We start from the raw sequence: 27,635 nt of genomic DNA, 5'->3' as shown, positions 1-27,635 counted from the left end.
CCGTGTCCGGAAGCTCGGCATCGGACTCGGATCCAGCAGATCCCCGGCTGTTATCTCCATTGGCTGTTCCTGCCTCCACCTGATGTGCAGCAGCAACTGTGTGGTGCTCACCAGATTGTGTTTGGTCAGGAAGGTGGGACAGATCCCAGGGCACAATCCCGAAGAGCAGGGGGAGTTCTCCCCAGTGTTATGGTCAATGTTTATCCTTCAATCAACATCACAAGAACTGTGTGGTCGTCACAGGTTATTGGTTGAGGGAGTTTGCTGTGAAAATGCTTCTCTGGTTGAAAAACTCTTTGGAAGTATCTGAGACAATGAAAGGCGCTATCTAAATGTAAATACTACATGCTGTGTATGCAGGGTGGAACAAGGGCAGCAGGGTAGCAGAGTGGTTAGTACTGTTGCTTCACAGCTCCAGGGAACAGATTCGATTCCGGCTTGGGTCACTGTCTGTGCGGAGTCTGCATACTACCCGTGTCTGCGTGGGTTTCCTCCGGGTGCTCCGGTTTCCTCCCACAGTCCAAAGATGTGCAGGTTCGGTGGATTGGTTACGGTAAATTGCCCTTAGTGTCCAAAAAGATTAGGTTGGGTTACCGGGTTACGGGGATGGGGTGGAGGTGTGGGCTTAAGTAGGGTGCTCTTTCCAAGGGCCGGTGCAGACTCGATGGGCTGAATGGCCTCCTTCTGCACTGTATGATCCATGATCTGAGGGTGAAAAACCCAAACTCACATGGGCATCAGATCTGAAGGCTTCCTCCAGAAAAAAGAAGGGTCATTTTGCAGAACAGGGCTCCGCAGTTGAGGAAGGATTCCAAAGCCTGGAAGGGGATGCGGAACTGATTTACTGGATTGGGATCGGGGTTTATTTGTAATGAAGGGGAGAACGCAGAAGCTGGGATTGTCCCCCTTATAGCAGAGAAGATTAAGAAGAGTAGATTAAGTAGAAAATTCATAGAGGTGGTTTTTGGTCTAGTACAAAAGGAGGACTCAGTTCTATTGACCGAGGGTCTGTCACTTGGGGACACAGATTGAAGATAATTCCCATAAAGAACCAGAGGGGCAGATGAGGAGAATTTAATTTTTGCACCAGTTCTTGTGTTCTGGAAGGCGCTGCCTGAATGGGTGGCAGAAGCAGATTCAATAATACCTTTCATAAAGGAACTGGAGCAACAGTTGAAGATAAGACATTTGCAGAACCCTAAACAGGCAGCAGTGGCATTTATTGGACAGGGCTTTCAAAGTGTCAGCACAGGATTGACGGGTTGAACGGCCTCCTCTGAATCCGAGGTGATGCGTTTTGGAAGACCAAATTCAGGTGTGAATTGTCCGGTAAATGGCAGAGCCCTTAGGAACATTTACATACAGAGGGATCTGGGCGTTCAGGTCCACAGTTCCATGAAGGTGGCAATGCAGGTGGATAAGGTGGTCATGAAGGCATACGGCATGCTGGCCTTCATCGGCCGGGGCATTGAGTACAAGAGTTGGCAGGTCATGTTACAGTTCTATGAAACTTTAGTTAGGCCACGTTTGGAGTATTGCGTGCAGTTCTGGTCACCGTTCTACCAGAAGCACATGGAAGATTTGGAGAGAGGGCAAAGAAGGTTCACCAGGATGTTGCCTGGTCTGGAGGGTGTTAGCTATGAGGAGAGGCTGAATAAACTCAGATTGTTTTCATTGGAAAGACAGAGGATGAGGGGAGACCTGATTGAGGTCTACAGAATTACGAGAAGTATAGACAGGGTGAATAGTCAGAAGCTTTTTCCCAAGGCGGGAGGCTCAATTACAAGGGGGCACAGGTTCAAGGTGAGAGGGGGAAGGTTTAGGGGAGATGTGTTGGGAAAGTTTTTCACGCAGAGGGAGGTGGGTGCCGGAAACGTGCTGCCAGTGGAGGTGGTGGAAGCAGGCTCGATAGCAATGTTTAAGATGTATCTTGATAGACACAAGATCGGACGGGGAATGGAGGGATACAGATCATCTGGGGATAAGCGGTAGGTCTGAATAAGGAATCAGGATTGGCGTGGGCTTGGTGGGCCGACGGGCCTGTTCCTGTGCTGGAATGTTCTTTGTTCTTCTCTGATTTCTATTTTATGGGATTGAAGAGTCATTTCACTGAGGATGGATGGAACGGTTATTGAGTAAGGTGAGAACCAGAATAGCTAAAGGTTGGGGCTAATTGTGTTAACTCGTTATCTGAATAAGGAGCTCCCTCTAACTCTACCTGCATCAGTTGCAAATGAACAGTCTAACCTGCAGCCTGTAGTCATGGTAACGACTTCTGTTTTCCCTGTTAAGGTTGGTTGGTAAGATATTCTTAGCTGAGGATGTTAAAGAGAGACTGGGTCACGTACTGTGACTTTGACGGTGTTTAATCTAATGGAGTGGGACAGTGTGAGAACAAGGCTAGTTGCCTCCACAAGGTCCAGGCACACCCCCCCCCCCCCCCGGTCTATAAACCCCGGCTTACCCATTGGGGTGCAGCCGCTTCCGAATCTCAGCAGTATAAACATCTCGACTACCTCCTGCTCTCAAAATAATCATCTCTCCATTTTACACCAAAAACGACAAAGTATCAAATCCCATGAGCAAGGCCACCCACAATTCGATATAATTAAAGTAACTCGCTGTGGAATCTGAAAGAAATACAGAAAATGCTGTGGAAAATCTCAGCAGGTTTGGCAGAGTCTGTGGAGACAAAGAAAGTTAATGGTTTGAGTCCATGTGACTCTTCTTCAAAGCCAGAGAGGAGACAAGTGGTGGGTTTTATTCTGTGGGGAAAAGCGGGGGACAGAATAGGAGGTCAGGGAGTGCAGAAGAGAATAAATGACAAAGATGGCTTGGAACACAAGACAAAGGGAGTGGTAATGGTCATGTTAAACACTAAAGCTTTGGTCCAAATGAAGTTTGAATAGCAGAATGAAGTCCAGCACTGTCTGAAAACAAAAACATGAGAATAAGATACAGACTGGCACTGGGGTGGGGGATTTCAAAGTGGGAGACAGGGTTCACAGTCTGAACATAGGAATTAGGAGCAGAAGTCGGCAATTCAGCCTCGAACCTGCTCCGCCATTCAGTCAGATCCTGGCTGATCTCTTCCTGGTCTCAAATCCACCTCCCCACCTGATCCCCATATCCTTTTAACTCATTTATTCAAATCAGAAATACATCTATCTCCTTCTTGAAGCCATTTAATGGCTCAGACTCCACCGCACTATGGGGCAACGAGTTCCACAAATTCACAACCCTCTGCGAGAAGTAGTTCCTCCTCATCTCAGTTCTAAATCTACTGCCTCTCAACCTATATCCATGACCTCTCACTCTAAATTGCCCCACAAGGGGGAGCATTTGGTCTACGTTTACTTTATCGGTCCCTTTTAGTATTTTCTACACCTCGATCAGATCCCCTCCCATCCTTCTAAACTCCAGCGAGTATAAGCCCAAACTGTTTAATCTCTCCTCATACGTCAACCCTTTCATCCCCGGACTCAATCTGGTGACCCTCCTCTGAACTGCCTCCAATCCCACCACATCCTTCCTCAAATAAGGAGACCAAAACTGGACACACTACTCCAGATGTGGTCTCACCAACACCCTAAACAACTGCAACAACACTTCTCTACTTTTATACTCCAGTCCTTTTGCAACAAACGCTAACATTCCATTTGCCTTTTTAATTACCGGCTGTACCTGCAAACCGACTTTCTGTGATTCATGAACAAATTCACCCAGATCCCTCTGCCCAGAAACATCTTGAATCTGCTTTTTATTTAGATAATAATTTGTCTTTCTATTTTTTCGGCCAAATTGGAAAACCTCACATTTATCCACATTAAACTCCATCTGCCAAACTTTGGCCCAATCTCCTAGCCTATCTATATCCGTCTGTAAAATCTGTATCTCCTCTTCACTGTCTGCTTTCCCGTCTATTTCAGTATCATCTGCAAATGTTGCTATGTTACACTCTGTCCCTGTTTGTAGATCATTGATACAGATTGTAAACAGTTGAGGTCCCGAGGACTGACCCCTGCGGCACCCCGCCAGTTACAGTTCACCAGCCTGAGAAGGATCCATTTATCCCGACCCTCTGCTTTCTGTCAGTCAGCCAATCCTCAATCCAATCTAGTACTCTACCCCAATCCCCTGCGATCTCACCTTCTGGATCAGTCTTTTATGTGGCACCTTGTCAAACACCTTCTGGAAGTCTAGATAAACCACATCCACAGGTTCCACATTATCCACCTTGCTGGTTACATCCTCGAATAACTCCAGCAAGTTTGTCAAGCACGACTTACCCTTCATAAAACCGCGCTGACAATGGTGGATTGAGCTTTGTCTTTCCAAATGTTCAGTCATCTCCTCCTTAATGATTGAATCCAGCAACTTCCCCACCACAGAGGTCAAGCTAACCAGTCTATATTCCTATGTTTTATCTCTCTCTCCCTTTTTGAACAGGACCGTCACATGAGCTCATTTCCAATCCACCAGGACTCTTCCAGAATCCAGGGAATTTTGAAATATCATAACCAATGCATCCACTATCTCTGCTGCCACTTCCCTTAATACCCGAGAGTGCAGGCCACCAGGTCCCGGAGACTTATCTGCCTTTAGTCCCATTAGTTTATTCAATACCTTCTCCCCAGTGATGGTTATTGCACCAAGTTCCTCTGCATTAACTGCAGTTTTTGGAATTGTTTTATTATCCTCTACCGTAAAGACAGAGGCAAAATATTGGTTCAGTGCCTCCACCATCTCTGTGTTCCCCATTATTGCCTCACCAGTATTGTTCTCTAAAGGGCCAACATTTGCTTTAGCTATTCTCTTCCTCTTTATATACTTATAGAAACTTTTGGTATCAGTGTTTATGTTTTGTACTAGTTTCCTTTCATAGTTCATCTTAGCTCTTTTGATTTTATTTGTAGTAGCCTTTTGCTGAACCTTAAAGTTCCCCCAATCCTCCAGCTTACCACTAGCTTTTGCAGTATGGTATCCCCTAGTTTTTGCCTTGATGTCTTCCTTGACTTCCTTGTTTAACAATGGAACGTTTTTCTCCCTTTTACAATTCCTCCTCCTCTCAGGAATGTACTTTGAAAGGTATTTAATATCTCCCTGAACATCCGCCATTGTTCCTCAACTGTCCTACCCTCAATTATTTGTCCCCAGTCTACTTGGGCCAACTCTTTCCTCTGGCCTGAATAATTACCTCTGCCCAACGCTAAATCTCCAGTGTGGAACTCTGTCTTCTCTCACTCAATCTGAATTTGAAATTCGAGTAAGGTGTTGAACTCAATGTTCAGTCCGGAAGGCTGGAACGTGCCTAATCGGAAGATGAGGTGCTGTTCCTCCAGTTTGTGTTGGGCTTCACTGGAACACGGCAGCAGGCCAAGGACGGACATGTGGGCGTGAGGGCAGGACGGTGAGTTAAAATGGCAGCAACAGGAAGGTCTGGGTGCAGCTTGCGGACGGACCGAGGGTGTTGTGCAAAGCGGTCACCCAATCTGTGTTGAGTCTCTCCAATGTAGTGGAGACCACACTGGGAGCCGGGAATACAATAGATTAAATTGAAAGAGCTGCAAGTAAATCGTGCATCACCGAGGAGGACTCCTCAGATCACTCAAGTTCTCACATCCCAACACAGCTCCATTCTCGGCCAGAGCTCCTACTTACGGTAAATTGTTTGAGTCAATGATCTTTCCTGGGGTTCACGGTTCGCCTGTAGCTCTGATGGGCAATAAGACAGTTTCCAGTGTTTAAAACTCAGCTCATTTCACTCCAAAGGCATTGGGGATTTAACAAGAGTGCTTTCCCTGGGGAACATCTATCAGGTTAATGATATTCATTCATTCCCAACATTACCGCTCTCGTCCCTCAGCACTCACTCCCCGAGTGTTTGTGTTACAACTCGATTTACAGCCCTGACCTGATTTTTTAAAATATTAATTTCCGGGATGTGGGTGTCGCTGGTTAGGCCAGCATTTATTGCCCATCCCTAGTTGCCCTTCAGAAGGTGGGGGTGAGCTGCCTTCTTGAACCGCTGCAAGTCTTTGAAGTGTAGGTACACCCACTGTGCTGATAGGGAGGGAGTTCCAGGATGTTGCCCCAGCGACAGTGAAGGAACGGCGATATGTTTCCAAGTCAGGATGGTGAGTGAGTTCGAGGGGAACCTCCAGGTGGTGGGGTTCCCAGGTATCTGCTGCCCTTGTCCTTCTAGATGGTAGTGGTCGTGGGTTTGGAAGGTGCTGTCTGAGGAGCCTTGGTGAGTCCCTGCAGTGCATCTTGTAGATGGTACACACGGCTGGCACTGTGCGTCGGTGATGGAGGGTTTGAATGTTTGTGGAAGGGGAGCAATCAAGCGGGGCTGCTTTGTCCTGGATGGTGTTGAGCTTCTTGAGTGTTGTTGGAGCTGCACTCATCCAGGCAAGTGGAGAGTATTCCATCACACTCCTAACTTATGCCTTGTAGATGGTGGACAGGCTTTGGGGAGTCAGGAGGTGAGTTACTCCCTGTAGCCTTTGACCTGCCCTGGTAGCCACAGTATTAATCTGGCTGGGTCCAGTTCAGTTTCTGATCAATGGTAACCCAATCCCCAATCTGTAATAATCACCGGTTTGCCCCGGGAAGTATGGACGGGGGCTTCTGGATATGGCGGAGAGCGGGGATTGAGCGGATGGGGGGTATGTTTATAGAGGGGAGCTTTCCGAGTATGAGGGCGCTGGAGGAGAAGTTTGGGTTGGCGAGGGGAAACAAATTCAGGTATCTGCAGGTGCGGGACTTCCTACGTAAACAGGTGTCAACCTTCCCACTCCTACCGCTAAGGGGGATTCAGGACAGGGTAGTTTCCAGAGGGTGGGTAGGAGAAGGAAGCGTCTCGGTCATTTACAAGGAACTTATGGGGTCAGAGGAGACGCAGACCGAGGAGCTGAAGCGCTAGTGGGAGGAGCAGCTGGGGCGAGAGATAAAGGATGGTCTATGGGCGGACGTATTGAATAAAGTCAACGTGTCCGCAACATGTGCCAGGCTCAGCCTGCAGGTCGTTCACTGGGCTCACATGACAGTGGCCCCGATGAGCAGATTCTTTGGGGTGGAAGACAGGTGTGCGAAATGTGCGGGAGGACCAGCGAACCATGTCCACATGTTCTGGGCATGTCCGAAGCTTAGGGGATTTTGGCAGATGTCAAGTCCATGGTGTTAAAAACAAGGGTGGTTCTGAGTCCAGAGGTGGCGATTTTTGGGGTGTCGGAAGACCCGGGAATCCAGGAGGAGAAAGAGGCAGACGTTCTGGCCTTTGCTTCTCTGATAGCCCGGAGACGGATACTATTAGCTTGGAGGGACTCAAAGCCCCCGAAGTCGGAAACCTGGCTATCGGACATGGCTAGCTTTCTCTGTTTGGAGAAAATCAAGCTCGCCGAGAGAGGGTCACTGTTAGGGATCACCCGGAGGTCGTTGATTTCTTTGAGGAAAATTAATCGTCAGCAAAAGGTGGGGGGGGTTAGTTTAGCTTAGAGGAGGGGGTTAATAATGGTGGGATCTGTAAGGGAGGGAGACGGCTTTTGCACTATGTTTATAGTTTCATGTACATTGTTTATTGTGTTACTGTTATAATACCAAAAAATACCTCAATAAAATGTTCATTAAAAGAAAATATATAGAATGCTGACCTTTATATCTGAAAGCCTTGAATTGACAGGTCAGCAGGAGGCCAGAGAGCCCATCGCGTCTACACTAACCCTCCAAAAGAGCACCGACCCAGACACAATTCCCCACCGTATTCCCGTAACTTAATAACCTAATCTTTTGGGTCAGTAGTGAAGGAGTACCGCACTGTCAGAGGGTCAGTACTGAGGGAGTGCTGCACTGTCAGAGGGTCAGTACTGAGGGAGTGCTGCACTGTCAGAGGATCAGTACTGAGGGAGTGCCGCACTGTCAGAGGGTCAGTACTGAGGGAGTGCCGCACTGTCAGAGGGTCAGTACTGAGGGAGTGCCGCACTGTCAGAGGGTCAGTACTGAGGGAGTGCCGCACTGTCAGAGGGTCAGTACTGAGGGAGTGCTGCACTGTCAGAGGGTCAGTACTGAGGGAGTGCCGCACTGTCAGAGGGTCAGTACTGAGGGAGTGCTGCACTGTCAGAGTGTCAGTACTGAGGGAGTGCCGCACTGTCAGAGGGTCAGTACTGAGGGAGTGCCGCACTGTCAGAGGGTCAGTACTGAGGGAGAGCCGCACTGTCAGAGGGTCAGTACTGAGGGAGTGCTGACCTGTCAGAGGGTCAGTACTGAGGGAGTGCTGACCTGTCAGAGGGTCAGTACTGAGGGAGTGCTGCACTGTCAGAGAGTCAGTACTGAGGGAGTGGACTGAGGAATTGTGCAGTGAGTCCTACGGTGTTGATGGAGGAATGATAAACTAGGGAGTAGCATTGAAAGGAATGCTGACTGCAAACATAACACTGAAAATCACATGAAGGAAGATTGATTGGGTGAGTTCCTGCCTGCAATGCAGCTATTTATGGATTCCCAATGAGGGGAGTCTCTCAGCAGGACCACATTTCACATGCATTACATATTTTCATCTGCACAACCCTGTAGATTTTGCAGAAATTAATGTGTAATTGTCAGAACTGTCTCTCCTCCTGGAGATATTGATGCAAGTATCACATTGGATTCACATTTAATCAGAGAGAGACTCAAATCAAACACACCTTGTGCAGTTACAGTATGGGACAGCACTGTCAGAGGGTCAGTACTGAGGGAGTGCTGCACTGTCAGAGGGTCAGTACTGAGGGAGTGCTGCACTGTCAGAGGGTCAGTACTGAGGGAGTGCCGCACTGTCAGAGGGTCTGTACTGAGGGAGTGCCGCACTGTCAGAGGGTCAGTACTGAGGGAGTGCCGCACTGTCAGAGGGTCAGTACTGAGGGAGTGCTGCACTGTCAGAGGGTCAGTACTGAGGGAGTGCTGCACTGTCAGAGGGTCAGAGCTGAGGGAGTGCTGCACTGTCAGAGGGTCAGTACTGAGAGAGTGCTGCACTGTCAGAGGTCAGTACTGAGGGAGTGCCGCACTGTCAGAGGGTCAGAGCTGAGGGAGTGCTGCACTGTCAGAGGTGAACTGAATGCCTTTGCCGCTGGCCTGGGAGACGGAGCTCAATACGTGGAACGAATTAGCTACTTTTTTCAGGCAAGGGGCACTTTGGGGGAAGACTTCAAAAGGTGATCCTCCTGTCAGCTTGCGAGGCCCTGACCTTCAGGATTATAAAGAGCCTCGTGTATCCACTTCTCCGGATTCCAAGTCATTTGATGAGTCGGTTGCACAGGTGTCTGACCATATGACCCAAAGCCATCAGTTGCAAAGCAACGTCACAGGTTCAACATGACGGTGAGAACTCTGGGAGAGTCAGTGACTGGTTTGTTGACCTGCCTCAGGTAGCTGGTGGAGCGCTGCGAGTTCGGGCCATCCCGATGTGAAATGTTCAGGGAACGGCCTTCGTGTGGAAGGAAGCTCTGGTGCAGTCTATTTGTATTTGAAGCGAGCCATTGAGTTTGCTCTCCCGTGAAAACACGGAGAACAGGAATTTCAAGGGTCCATGGACTGTGGGGTCCATAGTGTGACCCGACCTCCATAGCGGACGTCTGTGAGATCCCAGGGTAGTGCCCGAGTGGGATCGGTGGGTATCGTAGTTGCCCTGCGTGCCAGGAAAACCAGAAGCTTCCACCGGCTGTCTCCTTCCACCCCTGGGAATGGGCAGGGTGTTCCTGGGCAAGGCGGCCCGCTGACTCCCTGGGAATGGGCAGGGTGTTCCTGGGCAAGGCTGCAAGCTGACTCCCTGGGAATGGGCAGGGTGTTCCTGGGCAAGGCTGCAAGCTGGCTCCCTGGGAATGGGCAGGGTGTTCCTGGGCAAGGCTGCCCGCTGACTTCACTGGGAATGGGCAGGGTGTTCCTGGGCAAGGCTGCAAGCTGACTTCACTGGGAATGGGCAGGGTGTTCCTGGGCAAGGCTGCATGCTGATTCCCTGGGAATGGGCAGGGTGTTCCTGGGCAAGGCTGCAAGCTGACTTCACTGGGAATGGGCAGGGTGTTCCTGGGCAAGGCTGCATGCTGACTCCCTGGGAATGGGCAGGGTGTTCCTGGGCAAGGCTGCCCGCTGACTTCACTGGGAATGGCAGGGTGTTCCTGGGCAAGGCTGCATGCTGACTCCCTGGGAATGGGCAGGGTGTTCCTGGGCAAGGCTGCATGCTGACTCCCTGGGAATGGGCAGGGTGTTCCTGGGCAAGGCTGCATGCTGACTCCCTGGGAATGGGCAGGGTGTTCCTGGGCAAGGCGGCTTGCTGACTTCACTGGGAATGGGGTCAGGAGGTCAGGAGCACAGATTTGACGTCGCAGGAGGGGGCCAGTGTTCAGGTAGGTGGTTTGAAGTGTGTCTACTTCAATGCCAGGAGTATACGAAAAAAGATAGGGGAACTGGCAGCGTGGGTTGGTACCTGGGACTTCGATGTTGTGGCCATTTCGGAGACATGGATAGAGCAGGGACAGGAATGGATGTTGCATGTTACGGGGTTTAGGTGTTTTAGTAAGCTCAGAGAAGGAGGCAAAAGAGGGGGAGGTGTGGCGCTGCTAGTCAAGAGCAGTATTACGGTGGCGGAGAGGATGCTAGATGGGGACTCATCTTCCGAGGTAGTATGGGCTGAGGTTAGAAACAGGAAAGGAGAGGTCACCCTGTTGGGAGTTTTCTATAGGCCTCCAAATAGTTCTAGGGATGTAGAGGAAAGGATGGCGAGGATGATCCTGGATAAGAGCGAAAGTAACAGGGTAGTTATTATGGGAGACTTTAACTTTCCAAATATTGACTGGAAAAGATATAGTTCGAGTACATTAGATGGGTCGTTTTTTGTACAGTGTGTGCAGGAGGGTTTCCTGAAACAATATGTTGACAGGCCAACAAGAGGCGAGGCCACGTTGGATTTGGTTTTGGGTAATGAACCAGGCCAGGTGTTGGATTTGGAGGTAGGAGAGCACTTTGGGGACAGTGACCACAATTCGGTGACGTTTACGTTAATGATGGAAAGGGATAAGTATACACCGCAGGGCAAGAGTTATAGCTGGGGGAAGGGCAATTATGATGCCATTAGACGTGACTTGGGGGGGGATAAGGTGGAGAAGTAGGCTGCAAGTGTTGGGCACACTGGATAAGTGGAGCTTGTTCAAGGATCAGCTACTGCGTGTTCTTGATAAGTACATACCGGTCAGGCAGGGAGGAAGGCGTAGAGCGAGGGAACCATGGTTTACCAAAGAAGTGGAATCTCTTGTTAAGAGGAAGAAGGAGGCCTATGTGAAGATGAGGTGTGAAGTTTCATTTGGGGCGATGGATAGTTACAAGGTAGCGAGGAAGGATCTAAAGAGAGAGCTAAGACGAGCAAGGAGGGGACATGAGAAGTATTTGGCAGGTAGGATCAAGGAAAACCCAAAAGCTTTCTATAGGTATGTCAGGAATAAGCGAATGACTAGGGAAAGAGTAGGACCAGTCAAGGACAGGGATGGGAAGTTGTGTGTGGAGTCTGAAGAGATAGGCGAGATACTAAATGAATATTTTTCGTCAGTATTCACTCAGGAAAAAGATAATGTTGTGGATGAGAATGCTGAGCCCCAGGCTAATAGAATAGATGGCATTGAGGTATGTAGGGAAGAGGTGTTGGCAATTCTGGACAGGCTGAAAATAGATAAGTCCCCGGGTCCTGATGGGATTTATCCTAGGATTCTCTGGGAGGCCAGGGAAGAGATTGCTGGACCTTTGGCTTTGATTTTTATGTCATCATTGGCTACAGGAATAGTGCCAGAGGACTGGAGGACAGCAAATGTGGTCCCTTTGTTCAAAAAGGGGAGCAGAGAAAACCCCGGCAACTCTAGACCGGTGAGCCTCACGTCTGTAGTGGGTAAAGTCTTGGAGGGGATTATAAGAGACAAGATTTATAATCATCTAGATAGGAATAATATGATCAGGGATAGTCAGCATGGCTTTGTGAAGGGTAGGTCATGCCTCACAAACCTTATCGAGTTCTTTGAGAAGGTGACTGAACAGGTAGACGAGGGTAGAGCAGTTGATGTGGTGTATATGGATTTCAGCAAAGCGTTTGATAAAGTTCCCCACGGTAGGCTATTGCAGAAAATACGGAGGCTGGGGATTGAGGGTGATTTAGAGATGTGGATCAGAAATTGGCTAGCTGAAAGAAGACAGAGGGTGGTGGTTGATGGGAAATGTTCAGAATGGAGTTCAGTTACAAGTGGAGTACCACAAGGATCTGTTCTGGGGCCGTTGCTGTTTGTCATTTTTATCAATGACCTAGAGGAAGGCGCAGAAGGGTGGGTGAGTAAATTTGCAGACGATACTAAAGTCGGTGGTGTTGTCGATAGTGAGGAAGGATGTAGCAGGTTACAGAGGGATATAGATAAGCTGCAGAGCTGGGCTGAGAGGTGGCAAATGGAGTTTAATGTAGAGAAGTGTGAGGTGATTCACTTTGGAAGGAATAACAGGAATGCGGAATATTTGGCTAATGGTAAAGTTCTTGGAAGTGTGGATGAGCAGAGGGATCTAGGTGTCCATGTACATAGATCCCTGAAAGTTGCCACCCAGGTTGATAGGGTTGTGAAGAAGGCCTATGGAGTGTTGGCCTTTATTGGTAGAGGGATTGAGTTCCGGAGTCAGGAGGTCATGTTGCAGCTGTACAGAACTCTGGTACGGCCGCATTTGGAGTATTGCGTACAGTTCTGGTCACCGCATTATAGGAAGGACGTGGAGGCTTTGGAGCGGGTGCAGAGGAGATTTACCAGGATGTTGCCTGGTATGGAGAGAAAATCTTATGAGGAAAGGCTGATGGACTTGAGGTTGTTTTCGTTGGAGAGAAGAAGGTTAAGAGGAGACTTAATAGAGGCATACAAAATGATCAGGGGGTTAGATAGGGTGGACAGTGAGAGCCTTCTCCCACGGATGGAAATGGCTGGCACGAGGGGACATAGCTTTAAACTGAGGGGTAATAGATATAGGACAGAGGTCAGAGGTAGGTTCTTTATGCAAAGAGTAGTGAGGCCGTGGAATGCCCTACCTGCTACAGTAGTGAACTCGCCAACATTGAGAGCATTTAAAAGTTTATTGGATAAACATATGGATGATAATGGCACAGTGTAGGTTAGATGGCTTTTGTTTCGGTGCAACATCGTGGGCCGAAGGGCCTGTACTGCGCTGTATTGTTCTATGTTCTATTAATGGGCAGGGTGTTCCTGGGCAAGGCTGCATGCCGACTTCACTGGGAATGGGCAGGGTGTTCCTGGGCAAGGCTGCATGCCAACTTCACTGGGAATGGGCAGGGTGTTCCTGGGCAAGGCTGCCCGCTGACTTCACTGGGAATGGGCAGGGTGTTCCTGGGCAAGGCTGCCCGCTGACTTCACTGGGAATGGGCAGGGTGTTCCTGGGCAAGGCTGCCCGCTGACTTCACTGGGCCCTGTAAGGAGTCCGTATTACCCATCGTTGTGGACGCCCATTCCAAATGGCTCAATGTCTACAAACTGGCCTCGATCACATCGAGGGCCAACATCCAGGCATTGAGGTGGTCATTCAGCACTCACGGGATCCCTGGTATCCCACAACGGGACAACATTCACAAGCAAAGAGTTTTCAACGTTAGCAAAAATGAACGGATTCAGACATATCAGAACCGCCCCTATCACCGTCACAGAATTTACAGTGCAGAAGGAGGCCATTTGGCCCACCGAGTCTGCACCGGCTCTTGGAAAGAGCACCCTAACCAAGGTCAACACCTCCACCCTATCCACACAACCCAGCAACCCCACCCAACACTAAGGGCAATTTTGGACACGAAGGGCAATTTATCATGGCCCATCCACCTAACCTGCACATCTTTGGACTGTGGGAGGAAACCGGAGCACCCGGAGGAAACCCACGCAGACACGGGGAGGACGTGCAGACTCCGCACAGACAGTGACCCAAGCCGGAATCGAACCTGGGACCCTGGAGCTGTGAAGCAATTGTGCTATCCACAATGCTACCGTGCCGCCACGGCCTGACTGAAGGGGCAGGTCGGACATTCCAAAGAGATTTACAGAAGCAAATTGCTGGCAGTCTGGATACATGATTGGAAAGATTCCTTTTTAATTATAGGACTATTCCGCAGGGGTGGCACCACCGGAGCTGCTGATGGGCCTCAGGACCCAGTTTAACCTCACTTTCCCAAACCTGGGCAGGAAAGCAGAGCTACAACAGGATTGGCAGAAACGGGATCATGACCATCGGACACCAGGGCGGGATTTCCAATCGGGAGCCACAATCTATTACCGCATGGTGCACTCTGACTCCCAGGGGTCATACAAGGTCAAGGTCCAAGGAATGACCCTACTTGGGCACGTGGACCACCTAAAGAAGCGAGAGCCAGCTCGACAGAATGCCCATCCCAGGACGTCAATATCACCGCCTGCCAGGAACCACTCCCTCCCCAGTAACCACTCCCTCCCCAGGAACCACTCCCTCCCCAGTAACCACTCCCTCCCCAGGAACCACTCCCTTCCCAGGAACCACTCTCTCCCCAGGAACCACTCCTTCCCCAGGAACCACTCCCTCCCCAGGAACCACTCCTTCCCCAGGAACCACTCCCTCCCCAGGAACCACTCCTTCCCCAGGAACCACTCCTTCCCCAGGAACCACTCCCTTCCCTGGAACCACTCCCTCCCCAGTAACCACTCCCTCCCCAGGAACCACTCCCTCCCCAGGAACCACTCCTTCCCCAGGAACCACTCCTTCCCCAGGAACCACTCCCTCCCCAGGAACCACTCCCTCCCCAGGAACCACTCCCTCCCCAGGAACCACTCCCTCCCCAGGAACCACACCCGCCCCAGGAACCACTCCCTCCCCAGGAACCACTCCCTCCCCAGGAACCACACCCGCCCCAGGAACCACTCCTTCCCCAGGAACCACTCCCTCCCCAGGAACCACACCCTCCCCAGGAACCACTCCCTCCCCAGGAACCACTCCTTCCCCAGGAACCACTCCCTCCCCAGGAACCACACCCTCCCCAGGAACCACTCCCTCCCCAGGAACCACTCCCTCACCAGGAACCACTCCCTCCCCAGGAACCACTCCTTCCCCAGGAACCACTCCCTCCCCAGGAACCACTCCCTCCCCAGGAACCACTCCTTCCCCAGGAACCACTCCTTCCCCAGGAACCACTCTCTCCCCAGGAACCACTCCCTTCCCTGGAACCACTCCTTCCCCAGGAACCACTCCTTCCCCAGGAACCACACCCTCCCCAGGAACCACTCCCTCCCCAGGAACCACTCCCTCCCCAGGAACCACTCCTTCCCCAGGAACCACTCCCTTCCCTGGAACCACTCCCTCCCCAGGAACCACTCCCGCCCCAGGAACCACTCCATCCCCAGGAACCACTCCTTCCCCAGGAACCACTCCCTTCCCTGGAACCACTCCCTTCCCTGGAACCACTCTCTCCCCAGGAACCACTCCTTCCCCAGGAACCACTCCCTCCCCAGGAACCACTCCCGCCCCAGGAACCACTCCTTCCCCAGGAACCACTCCCTCCCCAGGAACCACTCCCTCCCCAGGAACCACTCCTTCCCCAGGAACCACTCCTTCCCCAGGAACCACTCCTTCCCCAGGAACCACTCCCTTCCCTGGAACCACTCCCTCCCCAGGAACCACTCCTTCCCCAGGAACCACTCCTTCCCCAGGAACCACTCCTTCCCCAGGAACCACTCCCTTCCCTGGAACCACTCCCTTCCCTGGAACCACTCCCTCCCCAGGAACCACACCCTCCCCAGGAACCACACCTTCCCCAGGAACCACTCCCTCCCCAGGAACCACTCCCTCCCCAGGAACCACTCCTTCCCCAGGAACCACTCCTTCCCCAGGAACCACTCCTTCCCCAGGAACCACTCCCGCCCCAGGAGCCACTCCTTCCCAGGAACCACTCTCTCCCCAGGAACCACTCCTTCCCCAGGAACCACTCCCTCCCCAGGAACCACTCCCTCCCCAGGAACCACACCCTCCCTAGGAACCACTCCCTCCCCAGGAACCACTCCCTCCCCAGGAACCACTCCCGCCCCAGGAACCACTCCCTCCCCAGGAACCACTCCCTCCCCAGGAACCACTCCCGCCCCAGGAGCCACTCCTTCCCCAGGAACCACTCCCTTCCCTGGAACCACTCCCTCCCCAGGAACCACACCTTCCCCAGGAACCACTCCTTCCCCAGGAACCACTCCCTCCCCAGGAACCACTCCCTCCCCAGGAACCACTCCCTCCCCAGGAACCACTCCTTCCCCAGGAACCACTCCCTCCCCAGGAACCACTCCTTCCCCAGGAACCACTCCTTCCCCAGGAACCACTCCCTCCCCAGGAACCACTCCCTCCCCAGGAACCACTCCCTCCCCAGGAACCACTCCCTCCCCAGGAACCACTCCCTCCCCAGGAACCACTCATTACCCAGGAACCACTCCTGATGGGCAGGACGGTAGCACAGTGGTTAGCACAGTTGCTTCACAGCACCAGGGGCCCGGGTTTGATTCCCGGCTTGGGTCACTGTCTGTGCGGAGTCTGCACGTTCTCCCTGTGTCTGCGTGGGTTTCCTCCGGGTGCTCCGGTTTCCTCCCACAGTCCAAAGATGTGCAGGTTAGGTGGATTGGCCACGCTAAATTGCCCTTTGCGTCCAAAAAGGTAGGTAGGGTTACTGGGTTACGGGGATAAAAGGGATAGGGTGGAGGCGTAGGCATAAGTGGGGTGCTCTTTCCAAGGGCCAGTACAGACTCAATGGGCTGAATGGCCTCCTTCTGCACTGTAAATTCTATGATGCCATGATACCCAGGACCCAGTCCTCACCCAGGGACTCTGTATCTAACCCCGTGCTGTACCTGTCCTGGGAGTGTTTGATGGGGACAGTGTAGAGGGAGCTTTACTCTGTATCTAACCCCGTGCTGTACCTGTCCTGGGAGTGTTTGATGGGGACAGTGTAGAGGGAGCTTTACTCTGTATCTAACCCCATGCTGTACCTGTCCTGGGAGTGTTTGATGGGGACGGTGTAGAAGGAGCTTTACTCTGTATCTAACCCTGTGCTGTACCTGTCCTGGGAATGTTTGATGGGGACAGTGTAGAGGGAGCTTTGCTCTGTATCTAACCCCGTGCTGTACCTGTCCTGGGAGTGTTTGATGGGGACAGTGTAGAGGGAGCTTTACTCTGTATCTAACCCCGTGCTGTACCTGTCGTGGGAGTGTTTGATGGGGACGGTGTAGAGGGAGCTTTATTCTGTATCTAACCCCGTGCTGTACCTGTCCTGGGAGTGTTTGACGGGGACAGTGTGGAGGGAGCTTTACTCTGTATCTAACCCCGTGCTGTACCTGTCCTGGGAATGTTTGATGGGGACAGTGTAGAGGGAGCTTTACTCTGTATCTAACCCCGTGCTGTACCTGTCCTGGGAGTGTTTGATGGGGACGGTGTAGAGGGAGCTTTACTCTGTATCTAACCCCGTGCTGTACCTGTCCTGGGAGTGTTTGATGGGGATGGTGTAAAGGGAGCTTTACTCTGTATCTAACCCCGTGCTGTACCTGTCCTGGGAGTGTTTGATGGAGACAGTGTAGAGGGAGCTTTGCTCTGTATCTAACCCCGTGCTGTACCTGTCCTGGGAGTGTTTGATGCGGACAGTGTAGAGGGAGCTTTACTCTGTATCTAACCCCGTGCTGTACCTGTCATGGGAGTGTTTGATGGGGACGGTGTAGAGGGAGCTTTACTCTGTATCTAACCCCGTGCTGTACCTGTCCTGGGAGTGTTTGACGGGGACAGTGTAGAGGGAGCTTTACTCTGTATCTAACCCCGAGCTGTACCTGTCCTGGGAGTGTTTGATGGGGACGGTGTAGAAGGAGCTTTACTCTGTATCTAACCCCGTGCTGTACCTGTCCTGGGAGTGATTGATGGGACAGTGTAGAGGGAGCTTTACTCTGTATCTAACCCCGTGCTATACCTGTCCTGGGAGTGTTTGATGGGGACGGTGTAGAGGGAGCTTTACTCTGTATCTAACCCCGTGCTGTACCTGTCCTGGGAGTGTTTGATGGGGACAGTGTAGAGGGAGCTTTACTCTGTATCTAACCCCGTGCTGTACCTGTCCTGGGAGTGTTTGATGGGGACAGTGTAGAGGGAGCTTTACTCTGTATCGAACCCCGTGCTGTACCTGTCCTGGGAGTGTTTGATGGGGACAGTGTAGAGGGAGCCTTACTCTAACTTCAAGCTTATCTTAGATGTTAACAGAAAAGCAATGAGTCTATTATGGGAACACCAACGAGCCCTTGTATTTATCACCGAAACTACGATATGGAGGTGCCGGCATTGGACTGGGGTGAGCACAGTAAGAAGTCTGACAACACCAGGTTAAAGTCCAACAGGTTTGTTTCGAATCACTAGCTTTCGGAGCACAGGAGGGGAGGAGAGGGGTGGGAGGGGAGGAGAGGGGTGGGAGAGGAGGAGAGGGGTAGGAGAGGAGGAGAGGGGTGGGAGAGGAGGGGGAGGGGGGGAGGAGAGGGGTGGGAGTGGTGGGGGGGAGGAGAGGGATGTGAAATATCTTTCAGGGATATCAGCATAACATCACAAAATGTGATTGGACTTAGCTTTCGATCAGAGCACAGGAGCACAGTTGTGCTGCCTTACCTCCGTCTGTCACTAATCTCAGGTGCCTAGTCTAAATAAATGAACCCAGAAAATGTTTACTCAACGTCTGATGAACAAATGGGTATTATGTCATTATAATAACACAACATAGTGATTAACGGAGATGAAGCAGGTCGAGCAACATTCAGTACAGGCACATCACGCTGAACACCATTACATTGTGCTACATGCATGAAAGAGTCTCAATGTTTTGATCCTCACTCCCCCTCCTTCACTCCCTAATGCCCATCCTCACCTTCCCCTCCCTCTCCCTCGCTGGAGGATCAGAAAAATGAAAATGAAAATGAATGAAAAAATGAAATAGCTTCATCAAATCCTTATCGCGCTGTAAGTCAGTCCCAGGATGTGACATGTACTTGAGAAGATGGTGGTGAACAACCCGAAAGGCTTCCTCGGCCACTTCAGAGGGCAGTTAAGGGTCACCCACACTGCCTTAGATCTGGAGACACGTGTAGGCCAGACCAGGTCGGGATGGCAGATTTCCTAAAGGACATTAGTGAACCAGGTGCGTATTTAGATTAACCCCTAATCCACTAGTTTCATGGTCACCATGACTAATATTGGCTTTTTACTGCAGATAAAATTAATCCTGAACTTGTCAGTGAAGCTCACATCCTGAGATTAACACGTGTTTAAATACAGTGATGATTCCTGCAGCAGATCCATTGCTATTATTGTTCAATCAGAGATTGGGGAGATTGTTCAGGGTGTGATTTTTCTTGGTTGCCTCCTCTTCAGTGACACACTCACTCGCTTGAGGCTATTGCCAAGAGGTCAGGCTGTTCTAATCTTCTCTCCCCAACATCACCATCCTAATAAATGCCCCCACACACAGCACAAATTACTGAAATGTTCCAGCAATTAAACCCACTTACACAATGTTAATCAGCCTCTTTCGCCCCAGGTTTTGACAACATTTGTTGTTTATTAATGAATTTAACTAATTTCTGCAGCTCTTAAGAGGATACTCCAGCCTCAGCCCGAAAGAACAGCTCATCTCCTCTGCTTGCCTAATCCGTGTGAAAATTTACCAAGCGGCAAGGGCCCTATCTACATTAACCAGGCGGCAAGGGCCCTATCTACATTAACCGGGGGGCAGGGGCCCTATCTACATTAACCGGGGGGCAGGGGCCCTATCTACATTAACCGGGCGGCAGGGGCCCTATCTACATTAACCGGGCGGCAAGGGCCCGGCTACATTAACCGGGCGGCAAGGGCCCTATCTACATTAACCGGGCGGCAAGGGCCCGGCTACATTAACCGGGCAGCAAGGGCCCTATCTACATTAACCAGGCGGCAAGGGCCCTATCTACATTAACCGGGCAGCAAGGGCCCTATCTACATTAACCAGGCGGCAAGGGCCTTATCTACATTAACCGGGCGGCAAGGGCTCTATCTACATTAACCGGGCGGCAAGGGCCCGGCTACATTAACCGGGCAGCAAGGGCCCTATCTACATTAACCAGGCGGCAAAGGCCCTATCTACATTAACCAGGCGGCAAGGGCCCTATCTACATTAACCAGGCGGCAAGGGCCCTATCTACATTAACCAGGCGGCAAGGGCCCCATCTACATTAACCGGGCGGCAAGGGCCCGGCTACATTAACCGGGCAGCAAGGGCCCTATCTACATTAACCAGGCGGCAAAGGCCCTATCTACATTAACCAGGCGGCAAGGGCCCTATCTACATTAACCGGGCGGCAAGGGCCCTATCTACATTAACCAGGCGGCAAGGGCCTTATCTACATTAACCGGGCGGCAAGGGCTCTATCTACATTAACCGGGCAGCAAGGGCTCTATCTACATTAACCGGGCAGCAAGGGCCCTATCTACATTAACCGGGCGGCAAGGGCCCTATCTACATTAACCGGGCAGCAAGGGCCCGGCTACATTAACCGGGCAGCAAGGGCCCGGCTACATTAACCAGGCGGCAAGGGCCCTATCTACATTAACCGGGCAGCAAGGGCCCTATCTACATTAACCGGGCGGCAAGGGCCCTATCTACATTAACCGGGCAGCAAGGGCCCTATCTACATTAACCGGGCAGCAAGGGCCCGGCTACATTAACCGGGCAGCAAGGGCCCGGCTACATTAACCGGGCAGCAAGGGCCCTATCTACATTAACCGGGCGGCAAGGGCCCGGCTACATTAACCGGGCAGCAAGGGCCCTATCTACATTAACCAGGCGGCAAAGGCCCTATCTACATTAACCAGGCGGCAAGGGCCCTATCTACATTAACCAGGCGGCAAGGGCCCTATCTACATTAACCAGGCGGCAAGGGCCCCATCTACATTAACCGGGCGGCAAGGGCCCGGCTACATTAACCGGGCAGCAAGGGCCCTATCTACAGTAACCGGGCGGCAAGGGCCCTATCTACATTAACCGGGCAGCAAGGGCCCTATCTACATTAACCGGGCAGCAAGGGCCCTATCTACATTAACCGGGCAGCAAGGGCCCTATCTACATTAACCGGGCGGCAAGGGCCCTATCTACATTAACCGGGCAGCAAGGGCCCGGCTACATTAACCGGGCAGCAAGGGCCCGGCTACATTAATCGGGCAGCAAGGGCCCTATCTACATTAACCGGGCGGCAAGGGCCCGGCTACATTAACCGGGCAGCAAGGGCCCTATCTACATTAACCAGGCGGCAAAGGCCCTATCTACATTAACCAGGCGGCAAGGGCCCCATCTACATTAACCGGGCGGCAAGGGCCCGGCTACATTAACCGGGCAGCAAGGGCCCTATCTACAGTAACCGGGCGGCAAGGGCCCTATCTACATTAACCGGGCAGCAAGGGCCCTATCTACATTAACCGGGCAGCAAGGGCCCTATCTACATTAACCGGGCAGCAAGGGCCCTATCTACATTAACCGGGCAGCAAGGGCCCGGCTACATTAACCGGGCGACAGGGGCCCTATCTACATTAACCGGGCGGCAGGGGCCCGGCTACATTAACCGGGCGGCAAGGGCCCTATCTACATTAACCGGGCGGCAAGGGCCCTATCTACATTAACCGGGCAGCAAGGGCCCGGCTACATTAACCGGGGGGCAGGGGCCCTATCTACATTAACCGGGCGGCAAGGGCCCTATCTACATTAACCGGGCGGCAGGGACTCTATCTACATTAACCGGGCGGCAAGGGCCCTATCTACATTAACCGGGCGGCAAGGGCCCGGCTACATTAACCGGGCAGCAAGGGCCCTATCTACAGTAACCGGGCGGCAAGGGCCCTATCTACATTAACCAGGCGGCAAGGGCCCTATCTACATTAACCGGGGGGCAGGGGCCCTATCTACATTAACAGGGGGGCAGGGGCCCTATCTACATTAACCGGGCGGCAGGGGCCCTATCTACATTAACCGGGCGGCAAGGGCCCGGCTACATTAACCGGGCGGCAAGGGCCCTATCTACATTAACCGGGCGGCAAGGGCCCGGCTACATTAACCGGGCAGCAAGGGCCCTATCTACATTAACCAGGCGGCAAGGGCCCTATCTACATTAACCGGGCAGCAAGGGCCCTATCTACATTAACCAGGCGGCAAGGGCCTTATCTACATTAACCGGGCGGCAAGGGCTCTATCTACATTAACCGGGCGGCAAGGGCCCGGCTACATTAACCGGGCAGCAAGGGCCCTATCTACATTAACCAGGCGGCAAAGGCCCTATCTACATTAACCAGGCGGCAAGGGCCCTATCTACATTAACCAGGCGGCAAGGGCCCTATCTACATTAACCAGGCGGCAAGGGCCCCATCTACATTAACCGGGCGGCAAGGGCCCGGCTACATTAACCGGGCAGCAAGGGCCCTATCTACATTAACCAGGCGGCAAAGGCCCTATCTACATTAACCAGGCGGCAAGGGCCCTATCTACATTAACCGGGCGGCAAGGGCCCTATCTACATTAACCAGGCGGCAAGGGCCTTATCTACATTAACCGGGCGGCAAGGGCTCTATCTACATTAACCGGGCAGCAAGGGCTCTATCTACATTAACCGGGCAGCAAGGGCCCTATCTACATTAACCGGGCAGCAAGGGCCCTATCTACATTAACCGCGCGGCAAGGGCCCTATCTACATTAACCGGGCAGCAAGGGCCCGGCTACATTAACCGGGCAGCAAGGGCCCGGCTACATTAACCGGGCAGCAAGGGCCCTATCTACATTAACCGGGCGGCAAGGGCCCGGCTACATTAACCGGGCAGCAAGGGCCCTATCTACATTAACCAGGCGGCAAAGGCCCTATCTACATTAACCAGGCGGCAAGGGCCCCATCTACATTAACCGGGCGGCAAGGGCCCGGCTACATTAACCGGGCAGCAAGGGCCCTATCTACAGTAACCGGGCGGCAAGGGCCCTATCTACATTAACCGGGCAGCAAGGGCCCTATCTACATTAACCGGGCGGCAAGGGCCCTATCTACATTAACCGGGCAGCAAGGGCCCGGCTACATTAACCGGGGGGCAGGGGCCCTATCTACATTAACCGGGCGGCAAGGGCCCTATCTACATTAACCGGGCGGCAGGGACTCTATCTACATTAACCGGGCGGCAAGGGCCCTATCTACATTAACCGGGCGGCAAGGGCCCGGCTACATTAACCGGGCAGCAAGGGCCCTATCTACAGTAACCGGGAGGCAAGGGCCCTATCTACATTAACCAGGCGGCAAGGGCCCTATCTACATTAACCGGGGGGCAGGGGCCCTATCTACATTAACAGGGGGGCAGGGGCCCTATCTACATTAACCGGGCGGCAGGGGCCCTATCTACATTAACCGGGCGGCAAGGGCCCGGCTACATTAACCGGGCGGCAAGGGCCCTATCTACATTAACCGGGCGGCAAGGGCCCGGCTACATTAACCGGGCAGCAAGGGCCCTATCTACATTAACCAGGCGGCAAGGGCCCTATCTACATTAACCGGGCAGCAAGGGCCCTATCTACATTAACCAGGCGGCAAGGGCCTTATCTACATTAACCAGGCGGCAAGGGCTCTATCTACATTAACCGGGCGGCAAGGGCCCGGCTACATTAACCGGGCAGCAAGGGCCCTATCTACATTAACCAGGCGGCAAAGGCCCTATCTACATTAACCAGGCGGCAAGGGCCCTATCTACATTAACCAGGCGGCAAGGGCCCTATCTACATTAACCAGGCGGCAAGGGCCCCATCTACATTAACCGGGCGGCAAGGGCCCGGCTACATTAACCGGGCAGCAAGGGCCCTATCTACATTAACCAGGCGGCAAAGGCCCTATCTACATTAACCAGGCGGCAAGGGCCCTATCTACATTAACCGGGCGGCAAGGGCCCTATCTACATTAACCAGGCGGCAAGGGCCTTATCTACATTAACCGGGCGGCAAGGGCTCTATCTACATTAACCGGGCAGCAAGGGCTCTATCTACATTAACCGGGCAGCAAGGGCCCTATCTACATTAACCGGGCAGCAAGGGCCCTATCTACATTAACCGCGCGGCAAGGGCCCTATCTACATTAACCGGGCAGCAAGGGCCCGGCTACATTAACCGGGCAGCAAGGGCCCGGCTACATTAACCGGGCAGCAAGGGCCCTATCTACATTAACCGGGCGGCAAGGGCCCGGCTACATTAACCGGGCAGCAAGGGCCCTATCTACATTAACCAGGCGGCAAAGGCCCTATCTACATTAACCAGGCGGCAAGGGCCCCATCTACATTAACCGGGCGGCAAGGGCCCGGCTACATTAACCGGGCAGCAAGGGCCCTATCTACAGTAACCGGGCGGCAAGGGCCCTATCTACATTAACCGGGCAGCAAGGGCCCTATCTACATTAACCGGGCAGCAAGGGCCCTATCTACATTAACCGGGCAGCAAGGGCCCTATCTACATTAACCGGGCAGCAAGGGCCCGGCTACATTAACCGGGCGACAGGGGCCCTATCTACATTAACCGGGGGGCAGGGGCCCTATCTACATTAACAGGGGGGCAGGGGCCCTATCTACATTAACCGGGCGGCAGGGGCCCTATCTACATTAACCGGGCGGCAAGGGCCCGGCTACATTAACCGGGCAGCAAGGGCCCTATCTACATTAACCAGGCGGCAAGGGCCCTATCTACATTAACCGGGCAGCAAGGGCCCTATCTACATTAACCAGGCGGCAAGGGCCTTATCTACATTAACCGGGCGGCAAGGGCTCTATCTACATTAACCGGGCGGCAAGGGCCCGGCTACATTAACCGGGCAGCAAGGGCCCTATCTACATTAACCAGGCGGCAAAGGCCCTATCTACATTAACCAGGCGGCAAGGGCCCTATCTACATTAACCAGGCGGCAAGGGCCCTATCTACATTAACCAGGCGGCAAGGGCCCCATCTACATTAACCGGGCGGCAAGGGCCCGGCTACATTAACCGGGCAGCAAGGGCCCTATCTACATTAACCAGGCGGCAAAGGCCCTATCTACATTAACCAGGCGGCAAGGGCCCTATCTACATTAACCGGGCGGCAAGGGCCCTATCTACATTAACCAGGCGGCAAGGGCCTTATCTACATTAACCGGGCGGCAAGGGCTCTATCTACATTAACCGGGCAGCAAGGGCTCTATCTACATTAACCGGGCAGCAAGGGCCCTATCTACATTAACTGGGCGGCAAGGGCCCTATCTACATTAACCGGGCAGCAAGGGCCCGGCTACATTAACCGGGCAGCAAGGGCCCGGCTACATTAACCAGGCGGCAAGGGCCCTATCTACATTAACCGGGCAGCAAGGGCCCTATCTACATTAACCGGGCGGCAAGGGCCCTATCTACATTAACCGGGCAGCAAGGGCCCTATCTACATTAACCGGGCAGCAAGGGCCCGGCTACATTAACCGGGCAGCAAGGGCCCGGCTACATTAACCGGGCAGCAAGGGCCCTATCTACATTAACCGGGCGGCAAGGGCCCGGCTACATTAACCGGGCAGCAAGGGCCCTATCTACATTAACCAGGCGGCAAAGGCCCTATCTACATTAACCAGGCGGCAAGGGCCCTATCTACATTAACCAGGCGGCAAGGGCCCTATCTACATTAACCAGGCGGCAAGGGCCCCATCTACATTAACCGGGCGGCAAGGGCCCGGCTACATTAACCGGGCAGCAAGGGCCCTATCTACAGTAACCGGGCGGCAAGGGCCCTATCTACATTAACCGGGCAGCAAGGGCCCTATCTACATTAACCGGGCAGCAAGGGCCCTATCTACATTAACCGGGCAGCAAGGGCCCTATCTACATTAACCGGGCGGCAAGGGCCCTATCTACATTAACCGGGCAGCAAGGGCCCGGCTACATTGACCGGGCAGCAAGGGCCCGGCTACATTAACCGGGCAGCAAGGGCCCTATCTACATTAACCGGGCGGCAAGGGCCCGGCTACATTAACCGGGCAGCAAGGGCCCTATCTACATTAACCAGGCGGCAAAGGCCCTATCTACATTAACCAGGCGGCAAGGGCCCCATCTACATTAACCGGGCGGCAAGGGCCCGGCTACATTAACCGGGCAGCAAGGGCCCTATCTACAGTAACCGGGCGGCAAGGGCCCTATCTACATTAACCGGGCAGCAAGGGCCCTATCTACATTAACCGGGCAGCAAGGGCCCTATCTACATTAACCGGGCAGCAAGGGCCCTATCTACATTAACCGGGCAGCAAGGGCCCGGCTACATTAACCGGGCGACAGGGGCCCTATCTACATTAACCGGGCGGCAGGGGCCCGGCTACATTAACCGGGCGGCAAGGGCCCTATCTACATTAACCGGGCGGCAAGGGCCCTATCTACATTAACCGGGCAGCAAGGGCCCGGCTACATTAACCGGGGGGCAGGGGCCCTATCTACATTAACCGGGCGGCAAGGGCCCTATCTACATTAACCGGGCGGCAGGGACTCTATCTACATTAACCGGGCGGCAAGGGCCCTATCTACATTAACCGGGCGGCAAGGGCCCGGCTACATTAACCGGGCAGCAAGGGCCCTATCTACAGTAACCGGGCGGCAAGGGCCCTATCTACATTAACCGGGCAGCAAGGGCCCTATCTACATTAACCGGGCAGCAAGGGCCCTATCTACATTAACCGGGCAGCAAGGGCCCTATCTACATTAACCGGGCAGCAAGGGCCCGGCTACATTAACCGGGCGACAGGGGCCCTATCTACATTAACCGGGCGGCAGGGGCCCGGCTACATTAACCGGGCGGCAAGGGCCCTATCTACATTAACCGGGCGGCAAGGGCCCTATCTACATTAACCGGGCAGCAAGGGCCCGGCTACATTAACCGGGGGGCAGGGGCCCTATCTACATTAACCGGGCGGCAAGGGCCCTATCTACATTAACCGGGCGGCAGGGACTCTATCTACATTAACCGGGCGGCAAGGGCCCTATCTACATTAACCGGGCGGCAAGGGCCCTATCTACATTAACCGGGCGGCAGGGACTCTATCTACATTAACCGGGCGGCAGGGGCCCTATCAACATTAACCGGGCGGCAAGGGCCCTATCTACATTAACCGGGCGGCAGGGACACTATCTACATTAACCGGGCGGCAAGGGCCCTATCTACATTAACCGGGCGGCAAGGGCCCTATCTACATTAACCGGGCGGCAAGGGCCCTATCTACATTAACCGGGCGGCAAGGGCCCTATCTACATTAACCGGGCGGCAGGGACTCTATCTACATTAACCGGGCGGCAGGGGCCCTATCAACATTAACCGGGCGGCAAGGGCCCTATCTACATTAACCGGGCGGCAGGGACACTATCTACATTAATCGGGCGGCAAGGGCCCTATCTACATTAACCGGGCGGCAGGGACTCTATCTACATTAATCGGGCGGCAAGGGCCCTATCTACATTAACCGGGCAGCAAGGGCCCTATCTGCATTAACCGGGCGGCAGGGACTCTATCTACATTAACCGGGCGGCAGGGG

Source organism: Scyliorhinus torazame, chromosome 30 (genome assembly GCF_047496885.1).
Source record: "Scyliorhinus torazame isolate Kashiwa2021f chromosome 30, sScyTor2.1, whole genome shotgun sequence".
NCBI lineage: Eukaryota > Metazoa > Chordata > Chondrichthyes > Carcharhiniformes > Scyliorhinidae > Scyliorhinus > Scyliorhinus torazame.
Note: the sequence above shows the minus strand (reverse complement) of the source record.